Source organism: Manacus candei, unplaced genomic scaffold (genome assembly GCF_025592945.1).
Source record: "Manacus candei isolate 608988 ecotype Guabito, Panama unplaced genomic scaffold, ASM2559294v1 h1tg000027l, whole genome shotgun sequence".
NCBI lineage: Eukaryota > Metazoa > Chordata > Aves > Passeriformes > Pipridae > Manacus > Manacus candei.
In genome coordinates, this window is record NW_026138075.1 from 1,558,666 (window position 1) to 1,564,929 (window position 6,264).

A 6,264-nucleotide genomic window follows, 5' to 3' on the forward strand; every position below is an offset into this window, starting at 1 on the left:
AGACAAGAGGGCATGGTCTTAAGCTGTGCCAGGGGAGGTTTAGGTTAGATATTAGGAAGAAATTCTTTACAGAGAGAGTAATCAGGCATTGGAATGGGCTGCCCAGGGAAGTGGTGGATTCCCCGTCCCTGGAGGTTTTTAAGATGAGACTGGATGTGGCACTTAGTGCCATGGTCTAGTAACCACAGCGGTGTTGGATTAAGGGTTGGACTTGATGATGTCAGAGATCCTTTCCAACCCAGTTCATTCTATGATTCTATGATTCTATGATTCTGTGATTCTGTGATTCTAGGATGTGAGGATCCTGGTGGACAAGGTGTTTATGAGCCAGCAATGTGTCCTTGTGGTCAAGCAGGCCAATGGCCTCCCTGCTTCCCTCCATCTCTCATTCTTTGGAAGCCCTCTTTCCACGGCCCGTGGGAAAAAGGAATAGGGACGTGACACTGCACAAAGGGTTCTGACACAGTAGAAGGTCAGGGTGCAATGGCCAGTTTATTGAGGGGAACAAGGACTTATATGGGGTTTGGATAAGGGGAGGTTTGATAACTGGGGCGGAGCGTGAGATTGACATCTCAGGGGAATACAGGTTTGGGGAACACGGAGAAGGTGGGAGGAATTTAGGAGTATCCAGGGGAAAGGGACCAATGGGAGCTCACTCTGCACTGCAGCACCTATCAGCCAATCAGTGAGAGATGAGAGGGAAACCAGGGGAGAGTAAGGGAGTAAACAACTTTTGGCGGGACAAATGTGAGGCCAAGTTCAGACAAGCCCTGAACAATACAAACCAAGAGGATTAACGTAGAAACATATGTGGGGGTACATTGAATGTGGTATAAAACTGGGGAATAACAAGAAAGTCTGTGAATTAGTAGCTCCTTCAGGCTTCATACAAGTCCCTCCAGGCTTTAAATCTCTCCCAATCACTTTGGTGTTCCTCCTCACCCTCTAGGCTGACTGCAGAGATATTTGAGAATTTTGAAGATTTTGAATGTCCTTTGAATTACCCTTGCAGCCAGCCTGGCCCTTTTGCTGGGAATCAGCATGGGCTTGCCTGTGGCTGAGATCTTGTTTAGGCATGATTGGTGGTCACCCCAACCCATGGACAAGCACTGCAGCTCGAAGGAAAAGGAGAGTGACTGCAGCTGCACAAATTCTGCTGACAAGCATGGGGGCTACTTCAGTCCCCACAACAAGCACTGCAGTCACTCAATCTCCAGCCACAGGCACTGCAACCACTTCTGTCCCTGCACCAGGCACTGCATTTACTGGGGGGGCCACTCAAACTCCATTGCTTCACTCCCTGCAATAAGCAGTGCAGCTACTCAAGTTCCAGTGGCAAGCACTGGAGCTACTCAGATCCCAGGGACTGACACTACAGACTTTGATGCCGGGAAGTGCAGATGAACCAACAACTATTTATTACAAGCCATTCCACTATCTTCTTTTTTTTCTTTTGTCTTGACATCTAGTATTGAAGAGTTTCCAAAGCAGAGGTTGTCTGGCGGATGACCAAGCACTGTGTTCCTGTGAGGAAGAGAATTGAAGTTAATTGAAAAGGCACCTGAGCAGAAATTGTCTTGGACTGGAAGGTCTCCACACAGCCCTTTCAAGAGATGGAGAGGGCGGAGCCCTCCTTGGAAGAATTCTCCATGGACTTGGCAAATTGCAGTCGATGGGCCGATGAAGCTTCTTTTAAAGAAGTATCCCCATCAGATAGATGAGGAAGAAGAAAAAGAAACACCCTTCTCCCATTGTCCACTTATTTGCTGATGTGGCCAAGAAGCCGGCCAGACCTGTATGTCCCTGACAAGCCTAGTCAGGGCTCCTACAGGGTTTGGCATCAGGAGAGGGTTTCTGCCACCACTTGAAGGTTTCTGCAGGGTTACAGAATTGTGCAGGGAGGACAAGATCTTTAAGATCATTGAGTCTAACAAAACACTGCCAAGTCCACCACTGAACTATGTCTCTAAGGGCCATTCAGCATTGCTGTCCCCTCCATGCTTTGGGAGCCGTCTACTGGGAATGAGCCAGAATTACAACTTTTACCTTTTCACTTCAGTGACTCAACTCACAGGAGCAATGCCTCTAGCCCTTCCTTCCTGCCTTCCTGCCTTCCTTCCTTCCTTCCTGCCTTCCTGCCTTCCTTCCTGCCTTCCTGCCTTCCTTCCTGCCTTCCTGCCTTTCTGTCTTCTGGCCTTCTTTCCTTCCTGCTTCTCTCCCTCTCTCCCTCCCCTCACCTCCCTTTTGTCCCTCCCCCAGCCCTCTCTCCCTCCCTCCTTTCCTTCAGTTCAGTTCTGTTCCGTTCAGTTCACTGTGGAGTTGATCAAGGAAGGAGACTCTCCCAATTCCAGACCATACCAAAAACCGCAGAATTGGGACTTTCCATCTGTAAGAAACAATGGACAATTGGGAAGCAAATGTAGAGTTTCTTCACAGGGTGACAAGGCAGGGAATCTTCCAGCAGAATTGAGGTCTTACCGAGTTTTTATTCTGAGTCCCACTCAAGAAAGCCGTCTGGAAATGGTCTTGTTATCTCCTGTACTCCCTCGACTGCTTTGCTGCAATGATCACAGGAACCAGCCTGGAGAGAGACTCAGCTGATTGTAGGAATGGATGCTGCCCAAAGGGAAAAAAAAAAAGAGAGGAAGCATTACTTTCCAAACTCTCTTCCTCACAGGCTCAAGCAGGACTCCTCTGCTTGCCAGAAAGATGCAGAAATAGGATGGAGGGGACCATCTGCATCTCTGTCTTCATGTCCAGGACCTTGCTATCCCAGGCAAAGCTGGCCCATAATCCACAAATCCATTCCTCAGGGTGTCTTCTGCTTCCTGGGAGCTTTGCCCTGACAGCACTCTGGGAATGCTGCTTGCTGTCCCAGGGCTTTGCTCCTTTCAGGAGACTCCCTTAGGTTCCTCTTTTCTCCAGGCATGGGCTAGTTTAGTCGCCCAAAGAGAGGAGAGGCATAAGCCATTGCTCAGGATCCTCCACCACCTCAAACACAGCCAAATCTCAGACTGCTTGGCTGGGACTGCTTCCGTTGGGTTACTCCAGCACCATTTCAGGCCTGGCATCGTCCTACTTCAGTTCTTTTGCTACCAGGTCAAACTGAATGCAGCATCAAAGTGCAAAAGTGGGCCACAGGAATGATCAGAAGGTGGAAGCTCTCTGAGGAAAGGCTGAGAGAATTGGGCTTGTTCAGCCTGGAGAAGAGCAGGCCCCGAGGAGACCTTCTTGCCACCTTTCCACACTTCAAGGGGGCTTAGAAGAAGCATGGGGACACAGTTGTTCACCAGGCCGGTTGCAATAGGGGAACTGGATTGAAACTAAAAGAAAGTCAACTCAAACTTGGTCTAGGGAAGAAACTGTTTACGGGGAGAGCGGTGAAACACTGGCACAGGTTGCCCAGAGAGTTGGGAAGTGCCCCAGCCCTGGAAACATTTGAGGTCAGGCCAGAAGGAACTGGGAGCAACCTGACCTCCTTGAAGGTGTCCCCGCCCAGGGCAGGGCAGTTGGACTTGATGACCTTCACAGGTGCCTTGCAACCCCAAGCAGTGTAGGATCCTACTTAGTTTTCATTGGAAAAGTACCAAGCGTGGAGATTACCAGGAGGGGGGCCCATCTGATGCCTTGGAGTTTAGCTGAGAAGCCATGCCTGAGATGGGACAGCTGTTCCACCTGCAGCCGCTTCCCTCTTTACCTGCAGAAGTTCCTGGGCAGACGCTTGCCTCTCCTCATCCCTCTGCAGGCAGCAGTTCAGGAAGTCATGCAGGAGAGAGGAGTGTAGCCAGGGGTTCTGCAGCTTTGATGTCCTTTCTCTGGCTATCAGGTCTTGAGCCTGAAGAAGAAGGAAACATGAGACTCTCCCTCTTTCTTCCATAGCCGCACCTGAGCACCCAGACCCCACTGGTTAAGCTGCCACGACCGGCGGGGAAAGGAATGGGATCGGGCACTGCAAATCAGGGTCTTGACACAGTAGAGAGTCTCGTGAAGCAATGCCAAACTTTATTAGGGAAACAGTAACTTATATAGGATAGGCTTAAGGGCGGAGTTTGGGCTAGGCAGGAGCATAAGACTGGCAACTCAGGGATGAATATGATTGGGTAACTGGGTAAGGAGGGGAGGAGTTTAGGTGTAACTGGGGAAGTGGACCAATGGTAGCTGCCTCTGCACTGCACCAAACATTAACCAATGGCAGGCAGAGGAGCGGGAAAACAGGGTTGAGGTGGGAGAACTGTGAGGGGAAGAGGGAGACAATATGGAGGGTAAAATTTTAAAAACAACAACTGGGGGTACACACAACCATATAACAACACAATAATAAACCGGGGACAACTGGGGATAACTGGGGATAAACTGTCCAATCCAGGGCAGTGTCAAGTCCGGTATAATAAAGCAAAGTCCAGTGAAGTAGTGTCTTTTCCAGTGTAAAATGTCTCATTCAGGGCTATAGATTTTACGCCAGGCTTGAAACTCTTCCCACTCAGCTCTGCGCTCTCCAACATCTCCCCCTTCTTTGTTTTCAGGAACACGAGCGATGTTTGCTTCTATAGAACTCAGCAGCAACTTACGTAAACATAAAATCAGACACGGTAAAATGGTACAAACAGAAACCAAACCAAAAAGGGATAAAACACACAACATAATGAGTTTCTTGGACCAATTTGGAAAATTTGGTAACCGAAACCAATCAAAGAGGTTATCGAGGCCTTCACTTTTCTCCTGGCGAATTTCTCCGACCAGACCTTTTAGCTGGTTAATGCTTTGATGAATCGACTCGGCATGGTCGGAGAAATTCATTCAACACATTCCTTCAAATTCTTGGCACCCGTGGCCGTGTGCCACGAGAAGGAAATCAATGGCCACTCGATTTTGTAAACTAACCTCTTTTAGCTTTTGGGTGTCCTCCAGCAGGCCCTCAATCGCTCAAGTGGTGGCATTCGCTTCCTTAGTTAACCAGCAACCTAAGTGCGTCAAGAGAGAGAGGGCATGCGCGGTTCCTATCCCACGGATAGGGAAGGACGCCCAAAAGTTTTTGACCCTTGACCAGATATGAATGTTGGAATCACAATCCTCCGGGAAGGGTAGAGGTGTGGGCCAATACTGAGGCTTTCCCACATTCACATGCGGTGCAGGGAGAGAATTTTGGGGCCTGATCTGTGGGGGTGTGCTTTTCAATCCAGGTCGAAGTTTGGGTAATTCTGGGGGGAATCTCCAGTTCCGCTTTACACGCAGGGACCTTTTAGCTTCAACTTTTGAGAAAATAAACTCATCGGCCAATTGGAACTTCACCGGGTTAAATAAAGCTAGTTTTCCTATTGTGCACGGTCCTCCCTCAGGGTAGGCTCTAATACCTGGCCACGCCTGATCCCCGCACAATAGGAAATATCCCTTTGGAAGTTTCATATTTCTAGGGATGTGTTCCGTAGGGATAGTGGTTGCAATCGAATTATTGCACCACGGCAAAGAGGTCCCGCAGTAAAGCGGCTTGTTCGCAGTGACATTATGGGGTGTAAACAAAATGGGTTGCGTATACCGGTGGAAAATAACACAAGCAACAGTGGGGAGCGAACCTAATAAATCAATTTCTTGGAAGGGGATATCAACGAAATTGAGCACTGCGAATGTTTGGGCAAGATTTGGAGAGTTGAGTGGGATGGCTCCTTTATTATGCGTTTGAGACACGAAGGAGTTCCATTCCATGGGGGTGATGGGAATCCCCACGAGACACGTGCGGAATGGACTCCCTGCACTGGCCAAGGCCAGGCACAAGGTGTCCGTGCCTGTAGCCTTGGCCAGCGTTACCCATAAGTTCTCTCCAGGTTGACTCATCCACTCCCGCAGAGGTGCCGCGTCGCAGGGAGGGACGAGTCCGAGGACGACAACGCCGAAGATCACGATGAAATGAAGTGGATGCATGATGGTTCTTGCACAGCTCAGTCGTGGTGGATTTTCACTCTTCTGGCTGGGACCCACTTTGGCCCGTCAGGACATGAAATACATGCATAGCCCTTCCCCCAGGTGATCAAGGGGAAAGGGCCCGTCCACGTTTCCGTTAGTGGGCCCCGGTATATTATTTTACCTTTCTGAGAGGTTGTCGCGGCGGAACTTAGTCCGAAATGGCGATCTGCTGGACTTCTGTCTGTGTGAGTGTCTTGTTCTTCCAGCATATTCAAAAAATTTAAAACATACATAATTTTGTATAATTTCTCTTGGGGGGACAGGCCAATACTCCCCCTTTTTTGTTTTTTCAACAAATTTTTAATA

At 49.2% G+C, this 6,264-nt stretch overlaps 1 long non-coding RNA gene across 1 annotated transcript; it reads right to left on the minus strand.

The window, feature by feature from the left end:
- Window positions 1–2,242: 2,242 nt before the first annotated feature.
- LOC127471959 (uncharacterized) lies at window positions 2,243–3,868 on the minus strand. The gene is made up of 3 exons (XR_007904794.1): window positions 3,698–3,868; window positions 2,479–2,616; window positions 2,243–2,386 (listed from the first exon to the last, which is right to left on the minus strand). It is a non-coding gene; the product is annotated as an uncharacterized LOC127471959 (long non-coding RNA).
- Window positions 3,869–6,264: the final 2,396 nt, after the last annotated feature.